General features: G+C 44.1%; 1 pseudogene; it reads right to left on the bottom strand.

Annotated features, from left to right (window-relative positions):
• Window positions 1-23,193: 23,193 nt before the first annotated feature.
• LOC148005610 (igE-binding protein pseudogene) lies at window positions 23,194-24,989 on the bottom strand (annotated as a pseudogene).
• Between the last annotated feature and the right edge of the window lie 647 nt (window positions 24,990-25,636).

The following is a 25,636-nucleotide window of genomic DNA, read 5'->3' as shown; positions in this document are numbered from 1 at the left end:
TTACCTGTGGTCCCGAGGCTCAAGTTCGCTAGTGGGGTGCTGCCCACGGGCTCTCTGCGGCGGCAGCAACCAGGAATACCTGTGCCGCCCCTTCCGGGAGCTTCAGTGCACCAGGGTTCCAGATGGTCTTTGGCTTTTTCTTCTGGTGTCCGAGATGTGTGTGCAGAGAGCAGTCTCTTCTGGTTTCCCAGGCTTGTCTGCCTCTCTGAAGGTTTAGCTCTCCCTCCCACGGGATTTGGGTTCAGAGAACTGTTTATCCGGTCTGTTTCCTTCAGGGTCCGGCAGTGTCTCTGGCAGGGGTCCTGCCGCTCCTGGGCCCTCCCCCACGGGAGCCCAGAGGCCTTATACAGTTTCCTCTTGGGCCAGGGATGTGGGCAGGGGTGAGCAGTGTTGGTGGTCTCTTCTGCTCTGCAGCCTCAGGAGTGCCCACCTGACCAGGCGGTTGGGTCTCTCTCTCACAGGGTCTGGGAGCAGAGAGCAAGAATATAGAAATTTTATATCTGCCAATTACTTGCATTGTAGGGAGTTAGAAACTAGGTAGAGGAGATGTTTGGTAGGACTTGTTATTAAACTTAGCTTTCAAAAATCGTTTCCAAGCAAAATTAGTTCTGGGCACCTGCTGGAGCTTAGCGTGTTTGTTGATAGGCTTGTTCACTATCAGAAAAACAGGAGACTACAACAAGACATAAAATCAGTTTATCCATCAAAACCCTCTACCCATGTGGCTTGTTGCAAAATCTGATATGCTTAATCTTTTCCCAAATCATTCTTGTACTAAACTATTCAAATAAAAAAAATGATGCTTGATAACTTGAAAGAATGTGCCAAATTTTTGGCTCATAGGCTGTCTGAAAAAGGAGGAGTAGAAAGGGTAATCTGGTATATTAATTATTTTATAAAAGTTTCTAATTCCTGTGCCAATAGTAATATTATCATATAGCTGGACTCTTGGGATCCATGACTTTATTAGATGGGCTTACTGAGTGTTCTCTGCTGTCATCTTGTTTATATAAGATACTAGTAGCTAAATGTTTCAAGTTGTTCAGACATTTTGTTTCCATTCATGTGACATTCATTATGTGACTAGAGAAATATAGTTGATTAAATGAATAATAGTTAGCAAATGACAAATAACAAAAATCACATTATAAAGGCTTTGGTGTTTGGCAATATTCATGGGCTTTGGGGGCTTTTTACAGCTCAGACTTTACCTATATTTTGTTTATTGTTTTCATTTTTGTTTTGTTTGGTTTTGGTGATGTTGTAAATGAAGTGAGGTGCTCACATACAGTAAATGAACAATCTATCTTATCTACATCCACAGTAACCAGAAAGCACAGAAACTACATTTAATGTACTGCCTATCCCCAACCCAGTCACCTGAACTGGCCTTTAACTCACTGACGTCTTGCCTCCTAAGCACTGGGATTACAGGCATGGGCCACAATGCCTGACTTGACCTATATTTTGGCCTGCACTGGCTCTCTGACTCCAACTGAGATATATGCTTGCTCTCTCAATTATACATATATATGTTTTCCATAGTAACATGGCTTCAAGAAACCTGTCTTACTATCACAAGAATATATATCATTAAAAAAAGGTACAACTGATTCACTAGTGATTCACCCTGCCCTCCTGAATAATTTTGAATAATTTAACTTCCTAACTACTGAGCATTTTCAAAATTAAGGCAGAATATTGGATGCCTGGATGGGTGTGATTGTCATGACTACAAGGACAAGGATGACTGCTTTGGCTGTCACTTGTTAAATATCTGGTATACAAATGGAGACATTATATCCACTTTTGATATACCCAATAACAACTCTGTAAAGTGGTTATTAATAGTTAAATTTTATAAATAGGGACAAAGGATCTCAGAGTCTGTGTGTCTGAAAAAAATGATGGAATTTGAATTCAAGTCACGATGACTCCAAATAATGTTCTTTTTAGATATAGAGTGGGACAAATTAAGGTTGATTATCCAAGATTAGGTAAAAGGAGATGTTTTCTGCAGTGAGTGACCCAGGATATGGCAGATATACAATCTGGATCCTGAAGTATTAATATTATGTAGAAAACCCTTCATTAACCCTAAATGAAGAGATGCAGATAACTTACAGAAATTCTGTAACCCTCTTTCAAACAGGTGTGGTTTAAATGAGCCCAGTAGGGCACAGTTTGCCAAAAGGGCTGGTCAGATTTAACTATTTTTAGTGTGTGAGTTCTCTGTTGAGAAAAGTTCTTTTGCCATGGAAAACTTAAAATAAATATCTTTTAAGAAGATTTATGTTATTTTGATGTGCATGAGTGCTTTGACTGTGTGTATGTGCACCAGTGGAAGCCAGAAGAGAGTGTCAGATCCCTTAGAGTTCCAGACAGTTGTGAGCTACCACGTAGGTGCTACAAACTAAACCCAGTCACCTGCAAGAGCAACAAGTTGTTCTTCACTGTTGACCCATCTATCTAGCCCCAAATAAATTTTTTTTCAAATATGGGAAGCCTTGGTAATTCTCCTTGTACGACACAAATGCTACTGTGTTTAAATGATCACGAAAAGTATTTTTCAGTATTTCCTAACAGCAATTGCAATGAAACTAGACTTACCAAATAAAGTATTTTGGTGGGTTTAATCCATCTGTGATCTAGTTTATTGACAGAAGTTTCTACTGAGCTTTGGCATAATTTATCTGCACTATTATTTAAGGATTGCAAGTGAGATTGGAGCATGTGGTTAGCTGTTTATTTCTTTTTTTTTCTTTTTCTTTTTTATTAACTTGAGTATTTCTTATATACATTTCAAGTGTTATTCCCTTTCCCGGTTTCCGGGCAAACATCCCCACCCCCACCCCTTCCTTATGGGTGTTCCCCTCCCAACCCTCCCCCCATTGCTGCCCTCCCCCCATAGTCTAGTTCACTGGAGGTTCAGTCTTAGCAAGACACAGTGCTTCCCCTTCCACTGGTGCTATTACTAGGATATTCATTGCTAACTATGAGGTCAGAGTCCAGGGTCAGTCCATGTATAGTCTTTAGGTAGTGGCTTAGTCCCTGGAAGCTCTGGTTGCTTGACATTGTTGTACTTTTGGGGTCTCGAGCCCCTTCAAGCTCTTCCAGTTCTTTCTCTGATTCCTTCAACAGGGGACCTATTCTCAGTTCAGTGCTTTGCTGCTGGCATTCGCCTCTGTATTTGCTGTATTCTGGCTGTGTCTCTCAGGAGCGATCTACATCCGGCTCCTGTCGGTTTGCACTTCTTTGCTTCATCCATCTTGTCTAATTGCGTGGCTGTATATGTATGGGCCACATGTGGGGCAGGCTCTGAATGGGTGTTCCTTCAGTCTCTGTTTTAATCTTTGCCTCTCCCTTCCCTGCCAAGGGTATTCTTTTTCCTCATTTAAAGAAGGAGTGAAGCATTCACATTTTGATCATCCGTCTTGAGTTTCGTTTGTTCTAGGGATGTAGGGTAATTCAAGCATTTGGACTAATAGCCACTTATCAATGAGTGCATACCATGTATGTCTTTCTGTGATTGGGTTAGCTCACTCAGGTTGATATTTTCCAGTTCCAACCATTTGCCTACGAATTTCATGAACTTGTTTTTTTTTTTTTTATTAACTTGAGTAATTCTTATATACATTTCGAGTGTTATTCCCTTTCCCAGTTTCTAGGCAAACATCCCCCTCCCCCCTCCCCTTTCTTATCGGTGTTCCCCTCCCCACCCTCCCCCCACTGTCCCCCTCCCCCCAACAGTCTAGTTCACTGGGGGTTCAGTCTTAGCAGGACCCAGGGCTTCCCCTTCCACTGGTGCTCTTACTAGGATATTCATTGCTACCTATGAGGTCAGAGTCCAGGGTCAGTCAATGTATAGTCTTTGGGTAGGGGCTTAGTCCCTGGAAGCTCTGGTTGCTTGGCATTGTTGTACATATGGGGCCTCGAGCCCCTTCAAGCTCTTCCAGTTCTTTCTCTGATTCCTTCAACGGGGGTCCTATTCTCAGTTCAGTGGTTTGCTGCTGGTATTCGCCTCTGTATTTGCTGTATTCTGGCTGTGTCTCTCAGGAGCGATCTACATCCGGCTCCTGTCGGTCTGCACTTCTTTGCTTCATCCATCTTGTCTAATTGGATGGCTGTATATGCATGGGCCACATGTGGGGCAGACTCTGAATGGGTGTTCCTTCAGTCTCTGTTTTAATCTTTGCCTCTCTCTTCCCTGCCAAGGGTATTCTTGTTCCCCTTTTAAAGAAGGAGTGAACCATTCACATTTTGATCATCCGTCTTTAGTTTCATTTGTTCTAGGCATTTAGGGTAATTCAAGCGTTTGGGCTAATAGCCACTTATCAGTGAGTGCATACCATGTATGTCTTTCTGTGTTTGGGTTAGCTCACTCAGGATGATATTTTCCAGTTCCAGCCATTTGCCTACGAATTTCATAAAGTCGTTGTTTTTGATAGCTGAGTAATATTCCATTGTGTAGATGTACCACATTTTCTGTATCCATTCCTCTGTTGAAGGGCATCTGGGTTCTTTCCAGCTTCTGGCTATTATAAATAAGGCTGCAATGAACATAGTGGAGCACGTGTCTTTTTTATATGTTGGGGCATCTTTGGGTATATGCCCAAGAGAGGTATAGCTGGATCCTCAGGCAGTTCAATGTCCAATTTTCTGAGGATCCTCCAGACTGATTTCCAGAATGGTTGTACCAGTTTGCAATCCCACCAACAATGGAGGAGTGTTCCTCTTTCTCCACATCCTCACCAGCATCTGTTGTCCCCTGAGTTTTTGATCTTAGCCATTCTGACTGGTGTGAGGTGAAATCTCAGGGTTGTTTTGATTTGCATTTCCCTTATGACTAAAGATGTTGAACATTTCTTTAGGTGTTTCTCAGCCATTCGGCATTCCTCAGCTGTGAATTCTTTGTTTAGCTCTGAGCCCCATTTTTTTTTTTTTTTTTTTTTTTTTTTTTGGCTTGCTTCCCATGGCTTCCTCAGTCCGGTTTCTTTCTTTCTTTTCTTTTTTTTTATTAACTTGAGTATTTCTTATATACATTTCAAGTGTTATTCCCTTTCCCGGTATCCGGGCAAACATCCCCCTCCCCCATCCCCTTCGTTATGGGTGTTCCCCTTCCAACCCTCCCCCCATTGCCGCCCTCCCCCCACCAGTCTAGTTCACTGGGGGTTCAGTCTTAGCAGGACCCAGGGCTTCCCCTTCCACTGGTGCTCTTACTAGGATATGCATTGCTACCTATGAGGTCAGAGTCCAGGGTCAGTCCATGTATAGTCTTTGGGTAGGGGCTTAGTCCCTGGAAGCTCTGGTTGCTTGGCATTGTTGTACATATGGAGTCTCGAGCCCCTTCAAGCTCTTCCAGTTCTTTCTCTGATTCCTTCAACGGGGGACCTATTCTCAGTTCAGTGGTTTGCTGCTGGCATTCGCCTCTGTATTTGCTGTATTCTGGCTGTGTCTCTCAGGAGCGATCTACATCCGGCTCCTGTCGGTCTGCACTTCTTTGCTTCATCCATCTTGTCTAATTGCGTGGCTGTATATGTATGGGCCACATGTGGGGCAGGCTCTGAATGGGTGTTCCTTCAGTCTCTGTTTTAATCTTTGCCTCTCCCTTCCCTGCCAAGGGTATTCTTTTTCCTCATTTAAAGAAGGAGTGAAGCATTCACATTTTGATCATCCGTCTTGAGTTTCCTTTGTTCTAGGGATCTAGGGTAATTCAAGCATTTGGGCTAATAGCCACTTATCAATGAGTGCATACCATGTATGTCTTTCTGTGATTGGGTTAGCTCACTCAGGATGATATTTTCCAGTTCCAACCATTTGCCTACGAATTTCATAAAGTCGTTGTTTTTGATAGCTGAGTAATATTCCATTGTGTAGATGTACCACATTTTCTGTATCCATTCCTCTGTTGAAGGGCATCTGGGTTCTTTCCAGTTTCTGGCTATTATAAATAAGGCTGCGATGAACATAGTGGAGCACGTGTCTCTTTTATATGTTGAGGCATCTTTTGGGTATATGCCCAAGAGAGGTATGGCTGGATCCTCAGGCAGTTCAATGTCCAATTTTCTGAGGAACCTCCAGACTGATTTCCAGAATGGTTTTACCAGTCTGCAATCCCACCAACAATGGAGGAGTGTTCCTCTTTCTCCACATCCTCGCCAGCATCTGCTGTCACCTGAGTTTTTGATCTTAGCCATTCTCACTGGTGTGAGGTGAAATCTCAGGGTTGTTTTGATTTGCATTTCCCTTATGACTAAAGATGTTGAACATTTCTTTAGGTGTTTCTCAGCCATTCGGCATTCCTCAGCTGTGAATTCTTTGTTCAGCTCCGAACCCCATTTTTTAATAGGGTTATTTGTTTCCCTGCGGTCTAACTTCTTGAGTTCTTTGTATATATTGGATATAAGGCCTCTATCTGTTATAGGATTGGTAAAGATCTTTTCCCAATCTGTTGGTTGTCGTTTTGTCCTAACCACAGTGTCCTTTGCCTTACAGAAGCTTTGCAGTTTTATGAGATCCCATTTGTCGAATCTTGATCTTAGAGCATAAGCCATTGGTGTTTTGTTCAGGAAATTTTTTCCAGTGCCCATGTGTTCCAGATGCTTCCCTAGTTTTTCTTCTATTAGTTTGAGTGTGTCTGGTTTGATGTGGAGATCCTTGATCCACTTGGACTTAAGCTTTGTACAGGGTGATAAGCATGGATCGATCTGCATTCTTCTACATGTTGCCCTCCAGTTGAACCAGCACCATTTGCTGAAAATGCTATCTTTTTTCCATTGGATGGTTTTGGCTCCTTTGTCAAAAATCAAGTGACCATAGGTGTGTGGGTTCATTTCTGGGTCTTCAATTCTATTCCATTGGTCAATCTGTCTGTCTCTGTACCAATACCATGCAGTTTTTATCACTATTGCTCTGTAATACTGCTTGAGTTCAGGGATAGTGATTCCCCCTGAAGTCCTCTTATTGTTGAGGATAGCTTTAGCTATCCTGGGTTTTTTGTTATTCCAGATGAATTTGCAAATTGTTCTGTCTAACTCTTTGAAGAATTGGATTGGTATTTTGATGGGGATTGCATTGAATCTGTAGATTGCTTTTGGTAAAATGGCCATTTTTACTATATTAATCCTGCCAATCCATGAGCATGGGAGATCTTTCCATCTTCTGAGGTCTTCTTCAATTTCTTTCCTCAGTGTCTTGAAGTTCTTATTGTACAGATCTTTTACTTGCTTGGTTAAAGTCACACCGAGGTACTTTATATTATTTGGGTCTATTATGAAGGGTGTCGTTTCCCTAATTTCTTTCTCGGCTTGTTTCTCTTTTGTATAGAGGAAGGCAACTGATTTATTTGAGTTAATTTTATACCCAGCCACTTTGCTGAAGTTGTTTATCAGCTTTAGTAGTTCTCTGGTGGAACTTTTGGGATCACTTAAATATACTATCATGTCGTCTGCAAATAGTGATATTTTGACCTCTTCTTTTCCGATCTGTATCCCCTTGATCTCCTTTTGTTGTCTGATTTCTCTGGCTAGAACTTCAAGAACTATATTGAATAAGTAGGGAGAGAGTGGGCAGCCTTGTCTTGTCCCTGATTTTAGTGGGATTGCTTCAAGTTTCTCTCCATTTAGTTTAATGTTAGCAACTGGTTTGCTGTATATGGCTTTTACTATGTTTAGGTATGGGCCTTGAATACCTATTCTTTCCAGGACTTTTATCATGAAGGGGTGTTGAATTTTGTCAAATGCTTTCTCAGCATCTAATGAAATGATCATGTGGTTCTGTTCTTTCAGTTTGTTTATATGATGGATCACGTTGATGGTTTTCCTTATATTAAACCATCCCTGCATGCCTGGGATGAAGCCAACTTGATCATGGTGGATGATTGTTTTGATGTGCTCTTGAATTCGGTTTGCCAGAATTTTATTGAGTATTTTTGCGTCGATATTCATAAGGGAAATTGGTCTGAAGTTCTCTTTCTTTGTTGGGTCTTTGTGTGGTTTAGGTATAAGAGTAATTGTGGCTTCAGAGAAGGAATTCGGTAGGGCACCATCTGTTTCAATTTTGTGGAATAGTTTGGATAATATTGGTATAAGGTCTTCTATGAAGGTTTGATAGAATTCTGCACTAAACCCGTCTGGACCTTGGCTCTTTTTGGTTGGGAGACCTTTAATGACTGCTTCTATTTCCTTAGGAGTTATGGGGTTGTTTAACTGGTTTATCTGTTCCTGATTTAACTTCGATACCTGGTATCTGTCTAGGAAATTGTCCATTTCCTGAAGATTTTCAAGTTTTGTTGAATATAGGTTTTTACAGTAAGATCTGATGATTTTTTGAATTTCCTCTGAATCTGTAGTTATGTCTCCCTTTTCATTTCTGATTTTGTTAATTTGGACGCACTCTCTGTGTCCTCTCGTTAGTCTGGCTAAGGGTTTATCTATCTTGTTGATTTTCTCAAAGAACCAACTTTTGGTTCTGTTGATTCTTTCTATGGTCCTTTTTGTTTCTACTTGGTTGATTTCAGCTCTGAGTTTGATTATTTCCTGCCTTCTACTCCTCCTGGGTGTATTTGCTTCTTTTTGTTCTAGAGCTTTTAGGTGTGCTGTCAAGCTGCTGACATATGCTCTTTCCTGTTTCTTTCTGCAGGCACTCAGCGCTATGAGTTTTCCTCTTAGCACAGCTTTCATTGTGTCCCATAAGTTTGGGTATGTTGTACCTTCATTTTCATTAAATTCTAAAAAGTTTTTAATTTCTTTCTTTATTTCTTCCTTGACCAGGTTATCATTGAGTAGAGCATTGTTCAATTTCCACGTATATGTGGGCATTCTTCCCTTATTGTTATTGAAGACCAGTTTTAGGCCGTGGTGGTCCGATAGCACGCATGGGATTATTTCTATCTTTCTGTACCTGTTGAGGCCCGTTTTTTGACCAATTATATGGTCAATTTTGGAGAAAGTACCATGAGGAGCTGAGAAGAAGGTATATCCTTTTGCTTTAGGATAGAATGTTCTATAAATATCCGTTAAGTCCATTTGGCTCATGACTTCTCTTAGTCTGTCTACATCTCTGTTTAATTTCTGTTTCCATGATCTGTCCATTGATGAGAGTGGGGTGTTGAAATCTCCCACTATTATTGTGTGAGGTGCAATGTGTGTTTTGAGCTTTAGTAAGGTTTCTTTTACATATGTAGGTGCCCTTGTATTTGGGGCATAGATATTTAGGATTGAGAGTTCATCTTGGTGGATTTTTCCTTTGATGAATATGAAGTGTCCTTCCTTATCTTTTTTGATGACTTTTAGTTGAAAATTGATTTTATTTGATATTAGAATGGCTACTCCAGCTTGCTTCTTCTGACCATTTGCTTGGAAAATTGTTTTCCAGCCTTTCACTCTGAGGTAATGTCTGTCTTTGTCTCTGAGGTGTGTTTCCTGTAGGCAGCAGAATGCAGGGTCCTCGTTGCGTATCCAGTTTGTTAATCTAGGTCTTTTTATTGGGGAGTTGAGGCCATTGATATTGAGAGATATTAAGGAATAGTGATTATTGGTTCCCGTTATATTCATATTTGGAAGTGAGGTTATGTTTGTGTGCTTTCATTCTCTTTGTTTTGTTGCCAAGATGATTAGTTTCTTGCTTCTAGGGTATAGCTTGCCTCCTTATGTTGGGCTTTACCCTTTATTATCCTTTGTAGTGCTGGACTTGTAGAAAGATATTGTGTAAATTTGGTTTTGTCATGGAATATCTTGGTTTCTCCATCTATGTTAATTGAGAGTTTTGCAGGATACAGTAACCTGGGCTGGCATTTGTGTTCTCTTAGGGTCTGTATGACATCTGTCCAGGATCTTCTGGCCTTCATAGTTTCTGGCGAAAAGTCTGGTGTTATTCTGATAGGTCTGCATTTATATGTTACTTGACCTTTTTCCCTTACTGCTTTTAATATTCTTTCTTTATTTTGTGCGTTTGGTGTTTTGACAATTATGTGACGGGAGGTGTTTCTTTTCTGGTCCAATCTATTTGGAGTTCTGTAGGCTTCTTGTATGCCTATGGGTATCTCTTTTTTTAGGTTAGGGAAGTTTTCTTCTATGATTTTGTTGAAGATATTTACTGGTCCTTTGAGCTGGGAGTCTTCACTCTCTTCTATACCTATTATCCTTAGGTTTGATCTTCTCATTGAGTCCTGGATTTCCTGTATGTTTTGGACTAGTAGCTTTTTCTGCTTTACATTATCTTTGACAGTTGAGTCAATGATTTCTATGGAATCTTCTGCTCCTGAGATTCTCTCTTCCATCTCTTGAATTCTGTTGGTGAAGCTTGTATCTACAGCTCCTTGTCTTTTCTTTTGATTTTCTATGTCCAGGGTTGTTTCCATGTGTTCTTTCTTGATTGCTTCTATTTCCATTTTTAATTCCTTCAACTGTTTGATTGTGTTTTCCTGGAATTCTTTCAGGGATTATTGCGATTCCTCTCTGTAGGCTTCTACTTGTTCTCTAAGGGAGTTCTTTATGTCTTTCTTGAAGTCCTCCAGCATCATGATCAAATATGATTTTGAAACTAGGTCTTGCTTTTCTGGTGTGTTTGGATATTCCGTGTTTGCTTTGGTGGGAGAATTGGGCTCCGATGATGCCATGTAGTCTTGGTTTCTGTTGCTTGGGTTCCTGCGCTTGCCTCTCGCCATCAGATTATCTCTAGTGTTACTTTGTTCTGCTATTTCTGACAGTGGCTAGACTGTCCTATAACCTGTGTGTCAGGAGTGCTGTAGACCTGTTTTCCTGTTTTCTTTCAGCCAGTTATGCGGACAGAGTGTTCTGCTTTCGGGCGTGTAGTTTTTCCTCTCTACAGGTCTTCAGCTCTTCCTGTGGGCCTGTGTCTTGAGTTCACCAGGCAGGTTTCTTGCAGGGGAAAAGTTGGTCCTACCTGTGGTTCCAAGGCTCAAGTTTGCTCGTGGGGTACTGCCTAAGTCCTCTCCGCTGTGGCAGCAACCGGGAAGATCTGCGCCGCTCTTTCCGGGAGCCTCCGTGCACCAGGGTTCCAGATGGCGTTTGGTGTTTTCCTCTGGCGCCTGGATGTGCACAGAGTGCAGTCTCTTCTGGTTTCCCAGGTGTGTCCGCCTCTCTGAAGGTTCAGCTCTCCCTCCCACGGGATTTGGGTGCAGAGAACTGTTTATCCGGTCTGTTTCCTTCAGGTTCCGGCAGTGTCTCAGGCGCAGGGGTCCTGCCGCTCCCGGGCCCTCCCCTACGGGAACCCAGAGGCCTTATACAGTTGCCTCTTGGGCCAGGGATGTGGGCAGGGGTGGGCAGTGTTGGTGGTCTCCTCCGCTCTGCAGCCTCAGGAGTGCCCACCTGATCAGGCGGTGAGGTCTCTCTCCCACGGGGTTTGGGAGCAGGGAGCTGCTGTGGTCCCGGATCCGCTGGTGTGGGACTTCCGGTAAACACAGAAAGTGCCCGGCCTTAGAGGAATTTTGCCTCTGTGTGTCCTGAGTTCACCAGGCAGGTTTCTTGCAGGGGAAAAGTTGGTCCTACCTGCAGTTCCAAGGCTCAAGTTTGCTCGTGGGGTACTGCCCAAGTCCTCTCCGCTGTGGCAGCAACCGGGAAGATCTGCGCCGCTCTTTCCAGGAGCCTCCGTGCACCAGGGTTCCAGATGGCGTTTGGTGTTTTCCTCTGGCGCCTGGATGTGCACAGAGTGCAGTCTCTTCTGGTTTCCCAGGCGTGTCCGCCTCTCTGAAGGTTCAGCTCTCCCTCCCACGGGATTTGGGTGCAGAGAACTGTTTATCCGGTCTGTTTCCTTCAGGTTCTGGCAGTGTCTCAGGCGCAGGGGTCCTGCCGCTCCCGGGCCCTCCCCTACGGGAACCCAGAGGCCTTATACAGTTGCCTCTTGGGCCAGGGATGTGGGCAGGGGTGGGCAGTGTTGGTGGTCTCCTCCGCTCTGCAGCCTCAGGAGTGCCCACCTGATCAGGTGGTGAGGTCTCTCTCCCACGGGGTTTGGGAGCAGGGAGCTGCTGCGGTCCGGGATCCGCTGGTGTGGGACTTCCGGTAAACACAGGAAGTGCCCGGCCTTAGAGGAATTTTGCCTCTGTGTGTCCTGAGTTCACCAGGCAGGTTTCTTGCAGGGGAAAAGTTGGTCCTACCTGCAGTTCCAAGGCTCAAGTTTGCTCGTGGGGTACTGCCTAAGTCCTCTCCGCTGTGGCAGCAACCGGGAAGATCTGCGCCGCTCTTTCCAGGAGCCTCCGTGCACCAGGGTTCCAGATGGCGTTTGGTGTTTTCCTCTGGCGCCTGGATGTCCTGTCTAACTCTTTTAAGAATTGGATTGGTATTTTGATGGGGATTGCATTGAATCTGTAGATTGCTTTTGGTAAAATGTCCATTTTTACTATATTAATCCTGCCAATCCATGAGCATGGGAGATCTTTCCATCTTCTGAGGTCTTCTTCAATTTTCTTCTTCAGTGTCTTGAAGTTCTTATTGTACAGATCTTTTACTTGCTTGGTTAAAGTCACACCGAGGTACTTTATATTATTTGGGTCTATTATGAAGGGTGTCGTTTCCCTAATTTCTTTCTCGGCTTGTTTCTCTTTTGTGTAGAGGAAGGCTACTGATTTATTTGAGTTAATTTTATACCCAGCCACTTTGCTGAAGTTGTTTATCAGCTTTAGTAGTTCTCTGGTGGAACTTTTGGGATCACTTAAATATACTATCATATCATCTGCAAATAGTGATATTTTGACTTCTTCTTTTCCGATCTGTATCCCCTTGACCTCCTTTTGTTGTCTGATTGCTCTGGCTAGAACTTCAAGAACTATATTGAATAAGTAGGGAGAGAGTGGGCAGCCTTGTCTAGTCCCTGATTTTAGTGGGATTGCTTCGAGTTTCTCTCCATTTAGTTTAATGTTAGCAACTGGTTTGCTGTATATGGCTTTTACTATGTTCAGGTATGGGCCTTGAATTCCTATTCTTTCCAGGACTTTTATCATGACGGGGTGTTGAATTTTGTCAAATGCTTTCTCAGCATCTAATGAAATGATCATGTGTTTTTGTTCTTTCAGTTTGTTTATATAATGGATCATGTTGATGGTTTTCCGTATATTAAACCATACCTGCATGCCTGGGATGAAGCCTACTTGGTCATGGTGGATGATTGTTTTGATGTGCTCTTGGATTCCGTTTGCCAGAATTTTGTTGAGTATTTTTGCATCGATATTCATAAGGGAAATTGGTCTGAAGTTCTCTTTCTTTGTTGTGTCTTTGTGTGGTTTAGGTATAAGAGTAATTGTGGCTTCGTAGAAGGTATTCGGTAGTGATCCATCTGTTTCAATTTTGTGGAATAGTTTGGATAATATTGGTATGAGGTCTTCTGTGAAGGTTTGGTAGAATTCTGCACTAAACCCGTCTGGACGTGGGCTCTTTTTGGTTGGGAGACCTTTAATGACTGCTTCTATTTCCTTAGGAGTTATGGGGTTGTTTTACTGGTTTATCTGTTCCTGATTTAACTTCAGTACCTGGTATCTGTCTAGGAAATTGTCCATTTCCTGAAGATTTTCAAGTTTTGTTGAATATAGGTTTTTATAGTAAGATCTGATGATTTTTTGAATTTCCTCTGAATCTGTTGTTATGTCTCCCTTTTCATTTCTGATTTTGTTAATTTGGACACACTCTCTTTGTCCTCTCGTTAGTCTGGCTAAGGGTGTATCTATCTTGTTGATTTTCTCAAAGAACCAGCTTTTGGTTCTCTTGATTCTTTCTATGGTCCTTTTTGCTTCTACTTGGTTGATTTCCGCTCTGAGTTTGATTATTTCCTGCCTTCTACTCCTCCTGGGTGTATTTGCTTCCTTTTGTTCTAGAGCTTTTAGGTGTGCTGTCAAGCTGCTGACATATGCTCTTTCCTGTTTCTTTCTGCAGGCACTCAGCGCTATGAGTTTTCCTCTTAGCACAGCTTTCATTGTGTCCCATAAGTTTGGGTATGTTGTACCTTCATTTTCATTAAATTCTATAAAGTTTTTAATTTCTTTCTTTATTTCTTCCTTGACCAGGTTATCATTGAGTAGAGCATTGTTCAATTTCCAAGTATATGTGGGCATTCTTCCTTGATTGTTATTGAAGACCAGTTTTAGGCCGTGGTGGTCTGATAGCACGCATGGGATTATTTCTATCTTTCTGTACCTGTTGAGGCTCGTTTTTTGACCAATTGTATGGTCGATTTTGGAGAAAGTACCATGAGGAGCTGAGAAGAAGGTATATCCTTTTGCTTTAGGATAGAATGTTCTATAAATATCCGTTAAGTCCATTTGGCTCAGGACTTCTCTTAGTCTGTCTACATCTCTGTTCAATTTCTGTTTCCATGATCTGTCCATTTATGAGAGTGGGGTGTTGAAATCTCCCACTATTATTGTGTGAGGTGCAATGTGTGTTTTGAGCTTTAGTAAGGTTTCTTTTACATATGTAGGTGCCCTTGTATTTGGGGCATAGATATTTAGGATTGAGAGTTCATCTTGGTGGATTTTTCCTTTGATGAATATGAAGTGTCCTTCCTTATCTTTTTTGATGACTTTTAATTGAAAATTGATTTTATTTGATATCAGAATGGCTACTCCAGCTTGCTTCTTCTGACCATTTGCTTGGAAAATTGTTTTCCAGCCTTTCACTCTGAGGTAATGTTTGTCTTTGTCTCTGAGGTGTGTTTCCTGTAGGCAGCAGAATGCAGGGTCCTCGTTTCGTATCCAGTTTGTTAATCTATGTCTTTTTATTGGGGAGTTGAGGCCATTGATGTTGAGAGATATTAAGGAATAGTGAGTATTGCTTCCCGTTATATTCATATTTGGATGTGAGGTTATGTTTGTGTGCTTTCATTCTCTTTGTTTTGTTGCCAAGACGATTAGTTTCTTGCTTCTTCTAGGGTATAGCTTGCCTCCTTATGTTGGGCTTTACCATTTATTATCCTTTGTAGTGCTGGATTTGTCGAAAGATATTGTGTAAATTTGGTTTTGTCATGGAATATCTTGGTTTCTCCATCTATGTTAATTGAGAGTTTTGCAGGATACAGTAACCTGGGCTGGCATTTGTGTTCTCTTAGGGTCTGTATAACATCAGTCCAGGATCTTCTGGCCTTCATAGTTTCTGGCGAGAAGTCTGGTGTGATTCTGATAGGTCTGCCTTTATATGTTACTTGACCTTTTTCCCTTACTGCTTTTAATATTCTTTCTTTATTTTGTGCGTTTGGTGTTTTGACTATTATGTGACGGGAGGTGTTTCTTTTCTGGTCCAATCTATTTGGAGTTCTGTAGGCTTCTTGTATGCCTATGGGTATCTCTTTTTTTAGATTAGGGAAGTTTTCTTCTATGATTTTGTTGAAGATATTTACTGGTCCTTTGAGCTGGGAGTCTTCACTCTCTTCTATACCTATTATCCTTAGGTTTGAGCTTCTCATTGAGTCCTGGATTTCCTGTATGTTTTCGACCAGTAGCTTTTTCTGCTTTACATTATCTTTGACAGTTGAGTCAATGATTTCTATGGAATCTTCTGCTCCTGATATTCTCTCTTCCATCTCTTGTATTCTGTTGGTGAAGCTTGTATTTATAGCTCCTTGTCTCTTCTTTTGGTTTTCTATATCCAGGGTTGTTTCCATGTGTTCTTTCTTGATTGCTTCTATTTCCATTTTTAATTCCTTCAACTGTTTGATTGTGTTTTCCTGGAATTCTTTCAGGGATTTTTGCGATTCCTCTCTGTAGGCTTCTACTTGTTTATTAATGTTTTCCTGTATTTCCCTAAGGGAGTTCTTCACGTCTTTCTTGAAGTCCTCCAGCATTATGATCAAATATGATTTTGAAACTAGATCTTGCTTCTCTGGTGTGTTTGGTTATTTCATGTTTGTTTTGGTGGGAGAATTGGGCTCCGATGATGCCAAGTAGTCTTGGTTTCTGTTGCTTGGGTTCCTGCGCTTGCCTCTCACCATCAGATTATCTCTAGTGTTACTTTGTTCTGCTATTTCTGACAGTGGCTAGACTGTCCTATAAGCCTGAGTGTCAGGAGTGCTGTAGTCCTGTTTTCCTCTCTTTCAGTCAGTTATGGGGACAGAGTGTTCTGCCTTCGGGCGTGTAGTTTTTCCTCTGTACAGGTCTTCAGCTGTTCCTGTGGGCCTGTGTCTTGAGTTCACCGGGCAGCTTTCTTGCAGCATACAAGTTGGTCTTACCTGTGGTCCCGAGGCTCAAGTTCGCTCGTGAGGTGCTGCCCACGGGCTTCCTGCAGCGGCAGCAACCAGGAAGACCTGTGCCGCCCCTTCCGGGAGCTTCAGTGCACCAGGGTTCCAGATGGTCTTTGGCTTTTTCTTCTGGCGTCCGAGATGTGTGTGCAGAGAGCATTCTCTTCTGGTTTCCCAGGCTTGTGTGCCTCTCTGAAGGTTTAGCTCTCCCTCCCATGGGATTTGGGTGCAGAGAACGGTTTATCCGGTCTGTTTCCTTCAGGTTCAGGCGGTGTCTCAGGCAGGGGTCCTGCCGCTCCTGGGCCCTCCCCCACGGGAGCCCAGAGGCCTTATACAGTTTCCTCTTGGGCCAGGGATGTGGGCAGGGGTGAGCAGTGTTGGTGGTCTCTTCCGCTCTGCAGCCTCAGGAGTGCCCACCTGACCAGGCGGTTGGGTCTCTCTCTCACAGGGACTGGGAGCAGAGAGCTGCTGCAGCTGTTTATTTCATACAAGAACTTGATGGGGAAATGTTTAGCTAAAGGTCTTGCTAGGATTTCGTCACTGTGTGAACTACAAATAAATATAATGTAATAATAAAGCACACCATTGCATTATGTGTACTGTCAAACGTATATGTTGGTCAGACTTATTTCAAAAGGGCACCAGTCAGTTTAGGCTTTGGGATATTATATCTCATCATGCGGTGAGGCAGAACATCATGATAGAAGGACAGATAGAATAAAGTTGCTTATCATCTGACATCAAGACAGTCTGAGGGAGTGAGGGAGGGAGGAGGGATGGAGAGAGAGAGAGAGAGAGAGAGAGAGAGAGACTTCCTTCATTTCCTTCTCCCACTTGGGTTCCCTTACTACTCTTAGATCACTCTGTCTTTCCTCATTGGTTGCTCTTCCATTGTCACCTCTAGAGATGCCCTCATAGTCTCACCCAGAAGTTTACTTGATTAATTTCTTAGGTATCTCTTGATCTAATTGAGCTGATAACTAAGATTTACCCACATATTCATTAGAACAGCTCTGAGGCTATATAGATTGGTTCTCAGCCAGCAGCCTTTCACTGCTGAGTTTGGTCCTGTCTTTATACTACTGTAGTCTGTCCTGTATTGCAGATACTCACTTATTCCTTTACTTGCTCAACAGATGTTTAAGAGACACACGCTAAATATGAGGCTATCTATATGCTTTAATTGATGAAGCACTGAGTGAGACACAGACCTTGCCTTTGGAACCTGTGTTTTAGTTGGGAGAGTGGATGGATCTCAGCAGCAGGCTGATGGCAGTGCCACAGGATAAATGGAAGAGAATGTAATAATACAATTACTCACAGGGCAGGGTATAACTCAAAAGGGAGAAAGATGAATCTGGGAACCAGGAAGGCCTGGCTTTGGAAGAGTAGATGAAAGGAGAATACTTTTGAAATAGATGATGACAGAGCTGAGAGAGCAGAGCTAACACTTTATGCTGAGGGATACAGGTGGGGATGGGGTGAGGCCAAAGTGAGGGAGGTGGGTAGAAACTCCCACCCTCAGTCTCCTGACCTCCATTTATTGCTTGGATATTTATCACCATCTGAACACTACCAGGGGCTAGAAGACAAGGAGGGTCACTGCTTTAGTTTTGGGAGGCAGGAGATGGAGTGAAGGAGGGAACAGAAAATGTGAAGAGACAAACAAGTTAAGCAGAGTCTGTTCCTTTCACTTCTATGCCCACTTTCATCCTTTATGCAGCCAAGTTTGTGTCCTAAAACAAGAAGCATATAGCTCTGCATCTGTCAACATATCATCGATAGTATTCTGTCCCGCGCTATGTCTCGCCAGCAGGAACGACGCGGCACACACAGGATCCTACTACAGAAAAGCTTTAATGCGTCTTGAGAGGGAGAGCATAAGCTTACAATGCGGAGACGGAGAGTGAGGAATAACCGTCCCTTATATAGGAAACTATCCTCGCCTAGGACGTGTCACTCTCTGACTGGTCGCTGCCAATTATGCCAGATGACGTACCAAAACGTACGTGTCCCTTTGAGTAGGGACGTTACCAGGCGCCCGCGTATTGCCCTTTTTACTAGGTGCGTTCTGCCGGATGCCGGTGCCATCTTGTAATGGAGTTTGTGAGGACAGCTCCTCACATATGTGAGGACAGCTCCTCGGACAGCTCCTCACATCTCTGTGAGGACAGCTCCTCGGACAGCTCCTCACATCTCCCCCCTTTCTGTTTTTTTTTTTTTAAGCAAACAGGACACCCAGATATAGGAGGGTGAAGACAGAGGTCATATCCTCGTACGAAGTTGGCGAACCTGTACAAGAGAGATACCCTTAGGCTGTTGTTAGGACCCAGGGCACTCCCGACCCATCGCACTGCCATTTTTCGAGGGAGGGAAAACTGGGGCAGAAACCCTCATGTAATATGACATGCCTTCCAGGGAGCATATTTGGTAGAACTTCCCTGTGCGATGCTAAGCTCGTCACCCCTCATGGGCTGCTCAAGCTGGACACTCTAATCCTGTGCAATGAACCGAGGTTCTAGGAGTGCAAGAGCTGTCCAGCCGGCGACCTGTTGCTTGAGCATGGTCAACCAGATATCGGCTGACGCTCCTTGTTCAAGGGCTACAAGCGCCTGGGCGATCACTACTTTGTCCTTTCTTGTTTGAGATCTCAATTTGCAAAGCAACCAGAGGAGTAACACTAATCCACAGCAGAGGATCACTCCAAAAAGTCCCACTCCCACCCATTCCTTGAAATAAGAGACTGCTGAGGTGATCCAGGACGACAATCCCTCTGTCAAAGACAGGTCCAGTCGGGTAGAATTTATTTGAATGATGGTCGCTCTCAGCTCCCGAAGTGTCTGTTCAAACTCCGAGGTCCAATTCTGTAACAGATGCTGTGAAAGACTCTTAGATTAGCAGCTCGGGTAAATTTGTCATATTATATGGAGGTGACACAAAGGCCTGGGAGTTTTGCTCACAGCCAAGCTGGGCCAGTTGCCATAGAATGTCTAATTGCTCTCGGACCAGATCTATACGTTGGTTGACAAGCATAAGGCCTCCCTATATCTGAGTATTGGCTGAGGCCTGTCTGTCCCGAGCCACAGAGATGGTGGCCGATAAATCGTTGATAGTTTGGGTTGTCTGTACTGAATTTGACAAGGCCAATGCCGAGGCAGTAACCGAGGGAGCGACTGCTGTCGTAGCAATAATGCCAGCAATAATTGCAGAAGTACCAAAATCTCTTTTTCCTCTAAATAAGGTCATGGTCCCCGGGGCATCAACAGGGATCGGGATAAAGCGAGGCATGCGGGTAACTACTGCGATATTTTATATGAGTAGCTGTCCAGACAGAGGCAGCAGGTTTGATGTTCCCCGTCCAGGAAAATGACAACCGTCCCTTTTCGCCCTTTCCTCCAAGTAGCATCGCTATGGGCGTAAGATCAGTGCAGCTACCATTAACCCAATGTAAGGCCACCACCATAGAGAACTGTGGCGTTAGCCACAATGTCCTCCTCACCAGTTCCCCATGTGGCCTCCCTTAACCAAGCAGAAGATTGATTATATAACATAATGCAAGGGAGATCAAAAGATGTTTTGTTGAATATGCCAAAACAAAGGCTGCCCTTAAGGGGAATAGTCCTATTTTCTTTTAGTCGTTCAACCTGTGGATCCTTAGGTAAATAGGCCAACCCTAAATCCCTGTTAGTGGTACATCACCGGCATCGGGAGTGGAAAGGTTGACATTATTCCCCATCGTAGCTCGCCCTGCACCGTTGCTGGCATCCATGGAAGAAGAGTGAGGAGGTGCAGGAGTCCCAGTCCCTTCTTGATCACTTGCTGTGATGCTCCGAGTAAGTAGTCCTGGGATCCATATGGGATTTTCATTGTCCTGTGGAAAAACACAGACAGCTCCCCTGGATCTTATTAAAACAGGATCCGGGCCTTTCCATTCATTTGTTAATACATCCTTCCATTTGACTAATTCTTTTGTCCTCTTGGGCTCTGAGCAATGTCGCTCAGCCGCTGTTTGTCCAGCTTCATCAAGATTTAAATATGATTTGAGCTTCCGATGAGCACGCTCTATGATTCCCTGTCCTTGAGGGTTGTAGGGCAGGCCCGTCAGGTGGGTAACCTGCATCTGAGCACAAAACTGACGGAATTTTTGAGATGTGTAGGCGGGGCCATTGTCAGTTTTTACACATTTTTGCTTTCCCCAAGCACTCCATGCTTCAAGGCAGTGCTGAATGACATGTGTTGTTTTTTCTCCTGTAAGTGGGGTGGCATGTAGAATGCCAGAACATGTGTCTATAGATACATGCACATACTGTAATTTTCCAAAAGTAGAATTATGAGTAACATCCATTTGCCAGATTTGCAATGGCTGTATTCCACTCAGGTTGACCCTGATGTGAGGAACTGGGAGGAACTGGCAGCACTGTTGGCATTGGGTGACTATATCACGTGCCTCTTTTCTAGTTATAGAGAAGCGGTGGCGTAAAGTTTCTGAGGTGACATGGAAATTGCCATGAAAGGCTTTAGCGGCCTCTAAAGGAGAGGCCAGGGCCACAGCTATCATTTTTGTGGCTTTGTCAGCCAAATCATTCTGTGAACTCATTGGGCCAGGGAGTCCAGAATGGGCCCGTATATGAGTAATGTATACTGGGAATCTTCTATTTAATAGGATAATTTGGATTTTTCGGAAAATATCTGCCACCTTACTAGTGGTTTTAATTATACCGGCGGTTTCAAGAATACTAACAGCATTAACCACATAGGAGGAATCTGAAACAATATTTAGAGGAACCTGGAATTTTTCAATGACCTCCATGACCACTAGGCATTCTACCACTTGGGGATGAGGTTTCAAAATATTGTCGTGAGAATACTTGGGAGTTTACCACATATGCTCCCACCCCTGTTTTTGACCCATCCGTATACACCGTTATCCCCTCCTTTAATGGTTTGTGGGATGTGATGCGAGGAAAAACAATAGGTTGTGATCTTGTGAAACACAATAGGGGGTGTTTAATATAATGATTATCTATCTTCCCTGTAAAGGATGTGAGCAGCACTGCCCAATCATCAGAGGTAGCGGCTAGAGTTTGGACCTGGTAGGGTGTATATGGGATAATCAAGGATTGAGGTGGAGTCCCAAAATGACAGATGGCAGCTTTTAGGCCCTTAATAGCCAGATGTGCTACTGCGGCTGGATACCAATCAATAATCTTCACAGGGGAAGCATGTGGATGGATCCATAACAGTGGACCTTGTTGCCATAAAACGGCAGTGGGTAAATCCTTGGTATCTAGTACACAGAGTGAAAAAGGTAGAGACCAATCAATGCGTTGCAATTGGGCCTGTTTTATGGCATCTTCTACTTTTAGTAAGGCCTTGGTTGCAGCGGGAGTTAGCACACGAGGGGAGGTGATGTGGCCGTCCCCTTCCAATATTTCGAACAAAGGTTTTAATTCCGCGGAAGGGATTTTCAAAAATGGTCTCAACCAGTTGATATCTCCCAAGAGCTTCTGAAAGTCATTAAGAGTATGGAGGTGGTCTCTACGGATTTCCAGTTTCTGGGGTATAATCTTATCAGGGAAAATAATGGATCCTAGAAAATGACCTGTGTCAGCAATTTGGACCTTTTCTGTAGCAATATGTAAGTCCCATTGTTTAAGGGTTTTTTGTAATAAGGAATAGGCTTGTTTGAGTAATTCTAAGTCTTTATGACACATCAATATATCATCCATGTAATGGATTAACAGTAAATTTGGATAGGTCTCCCTGATTGGTTTGAGGGCTTCCTGAACATATAACTGACACATCGTAGGGCTGTTGGCCATGCCCTGAGGTAGGACCTTCCACTGGTATCTTTTATCAGGTTCAATATGAGTAATTGATGGAACAGTAAAAGCAAACCTGGGCCTATCTGGGGGGTAAAGAGGAATAGAGAAAAAACAATCCTTGATATCTATTATTACCAAATTCCAATCTTTTTGTAGGGCCGAGAGTATAGGAAGGCCCCGCTGAATGGGTCCAAGGGATTCCATCTGATCGTTAATGGCCCTCAAGTCATGGAGTAGTCGCCATTTTCCTGATTTTTTCCTTATTACAAAAATTGGGGTGTTCCAAGGAGAGGTAGAGGGCTCAAAATGTCCCAATCTTAATTGTTCATCCACCAGTCCTGTAGCTGCCTGTAATTTCTCAGAGGTTAATGGCCATTGGGGAACCCACACTGTGTCTTCCGTCCTCCATGGTATGGGTCGTGCTGCCCCAATGGCGCCTAGGAAAAACCCAGGCCTTGTTTATGGGGGTTGGCGATCGGTTCAATGGGCGTGAGACAACCCTGTTCTAATCGCCCAAGGCCTTTCCCTTCCTTATAGCCCATCCTTGACATCATGTGGGCCACTTGTGGGGGGTATTCATTAGATAAGGTCAGTCCCATGGTCTGCATAACATCCCTCCCCCAAAGATTAACAGGCAGGGGAAGTACATAAGGAATAAATTGTCCCTGTCGGCCATCGGCAGTTGTCCAAGTTAGAGTGGCAGAGCTGATCATAGGGCATGACTGGTAGCCTAATCCTTGTAGTGAGTGAGAAGATTTTGTGGTAGGCCATGATTGAGGCCACCATTTTGAGGAAATTATACTTTTATCAGCCCCAGTATCCAGTATGCCTTCGAATTTCTTTCCATTAATTTCTAAGCTCAATTTTGGGCGGTTCTTAAGGTGAACCACCAAATATGCCGAATCATGACCAGTGGACCCCATGGGTCCCTTAATATCCTGTATCGTGGCCTGGAAGCACGGAAGGAGTAATAACTGTGCTATTCTATCTCCTTTACTTATGGAAAAAACCCCATCAGGACTTGAACAAAGAATCTGAATATCAAGAGAGCGCTGAGCTTCAACAAGGCCTGGATGGACTATCAGTCCTTGTAGGGCGAGAGATCCTCTCCCAAGGACAAGGCCTATGGTTCCCGGGGGTAGAGGCCCCACAGTCTGAGCAGGAATTGGCTGAATGCCCATCTGGGGCATTAGAAAGAAGTCTGAGGCGGCACGCAGGTCCAATTTTGTGTCGCCTCTTGGGGGACCTCCTCTGCCAGGGTCGTGGCCCTGTGAAAGCGGTTCCCATATCTTTGAGGGCCCTGGGACCGGGGGCCCACCAGCCCGGTTTTTGACATCTCATTAGATCGAGTCTCCAAAGGAGGGAGTAGTTTGCCTTTAATGTCTCTCACTGATCGGCACTGGTCAGCCCTATGGTAGCCTTTGCCACATCGGACACAGAGGGTTGCAGACCCCCTGTCTCTTTTTGTCATCCTGCAGTCTCTTTTTAGATGGCCTGTTTTCCCACATTGAAAGCATGATCTTTTATCCGTCCCTTTAACGGGGCGTCGCTGGAACCGGAGAATGGCAGCCGCCAGGCCTGAGTTAGTAAGGGGCCCTCCAAGTTCCCTGCAAACTCTAAGCCAATCCTGTAGCCCTTTATTTCTTCGGGGGGCTATGGCTGTTCGGCACTCCTGGGTGGCTTGCTCGAAAACGAGCTGTTCTATTAGTGGTGCTGCTTGTTCAGGATCGCCAAAGATTCGTCCTGCAGCCTCTGTCATTCTAGCTACAAAATCTGAGAAATTTTCCTGGGGTCCCTGAACGATTTTTGTAAGTTGATTATCAATCCCTCCTCTCCTGGACAGTGCCTTCCAGGCTCTAATAGCTGTGCTGGAGACCTGAGCATAGGCGCCCCAGTGGTAAGCAGACTGATCAGCTGCAAAGCGGCCCTGTCCTGTTAAGAGTTCGGAAGTCCATTCTTGTTGCTCAGGTATTAAGGCCGTAGCATTTGCTCTGGCCTGTGTTTGGGCTGCCTCATACCAGAGCGCTTTCCATTCCATGTATTGGCCCATGCTGGCAAGGGCTGCCTTAGCAATCATCTGCCAATCAGCTGGTGTCAATGCTGTCATGGCCAACCTGTCGAGTTGTGTTAGAGTAAAGTTGGCCGTGACTCCATACTTTCTAACTGATTCCGCTAATTCCTTAATCTGATTATATTCAACAGGGGCATGGACCCGTCCTCCCTCCGGAGTCTCAAAGATAGGAAATGTCATACTCAGCTTTCTTCTCACCCTCTTGGGGACTAGTGAGAAGGCGCGTGAGTGTGTCTCATATGGAGGAGGCGCCGTTGGTGGCGGCCACGCTAGAAGGCTTCTATTACTTCCCCTACATTCATCTGGGTAATATCTTTCCTCCTCATATTTAGCTGCTTCCTCATCTAGCTCAGCCTCCTCCTCTGAGTCTAAGGTTTTATTTTCAGAGCTTTCAGAACTGTCGAGGTTCAGCGCTTCTAGCTCTTTCACAGGGTATAGGCTGGCTCCCCTCCTGGTTTATGTGTCGAGGAGGAAGTGCTGGAATCTGAAAATTTCAACGCTCCCTTGTCTTTGGACTTACCGGGAGGGCACTTTTTGTTTCTTAGGATGTCTTTTTTCTTGCGCGCGTCCAACCTCTCACTACGTTCGGTTTCTGACAGACTTTCCCAGACTACCTCGAGAGTGGCCTGTCCTTCTACTACTGCTGCCTTACACGTTTCATCCTTTAAACAATTCTTAACCAGCTTCCATATAGCTTTGGTCCCTAGGCGCAGATCATCTTCCGCCAATTTTCTGTCAAGGTCTTTTCCAAGTTTGTTTCATGAGGCAATCGTAAACGAGCCTGAACAGGCAAACCAAGGCGCCACCCTCTCCACCTCCTTCACAAAGTTTTTAAGTGTTCCTCCTCCAATTTTGATGTTCCTCTGCTTTAACACTGTTTCCAAGGCCGTGACCACAGACTGTGAGGATCCCATGATGGGCCAGGAACGCCGGCGGCTTATCTACGTCTGTCTGACAAGGCGTGAGGTGAAAGGGTAGAGACGGACACGCTGCTCTCTTATGTACGGGAGTCTTACACGTGCCTCCCCGGACGGTGCCGCTTATCTACGTCGGCCTTATCGCGTCCTTGTTCCTCAATAGTCAAAATCGAAGGTAAAAGGGAGCTGCGCGAAGCTCACTTATATACGAGAGACTGAGACGCGCCTTCAGCTGCTGTGATCGTCCTTTTAACAGCGAAAACGGTGAAAACAGAACATAAAGAATAGTGTGGCTCCCAGGACAAATACTATAGCCTCAACAAATCCTTCCCAAGGCAGTGACAACCCCAGACCAAAGTCCAAGAGAGGGCTGCCTCTCCGAACGTATCTACCTGCAGTTCTGAATCCTCCTTGTCGCCAAGGGATCTCCGAAGGTGCTGACAATGGTGAGGTCTTTCCCGGGTTTTTGGCACCAGATGTCCTGCGCTACGTCTCGCCAGCAGGAACGACGCGGTACACACAGGATCCTACTACAGAAAAGCTTTAATGCGTCTTGAGAGGGAGAGCATAAGCTTACAATGCGGAGAGTGAGGAATAACCGTCTTTTATATAGGAAACTATCCTCGCCTAGGACGTGTCACTCT

Source organism: Rattus norvegicus, chromosome 5, assembly GCF_021556685.1.
Source record: "Rattus norvegicus strain SHRSP/BbbUtx chromosome 5, alternate assembly SHRSP_T2T, whole genome shotgun sequence".
In the NCBI taxonomy this organism is placed as follows: domain Eukaryota; kingdom Metazoa; phylum Chordata; class Mammalia; order Rodentia; family Muridae; genus Rattus; species Rattus norvegicus.
This window is presented reverse-complemented; position numbering and strand designations above follow the sequence as displayed.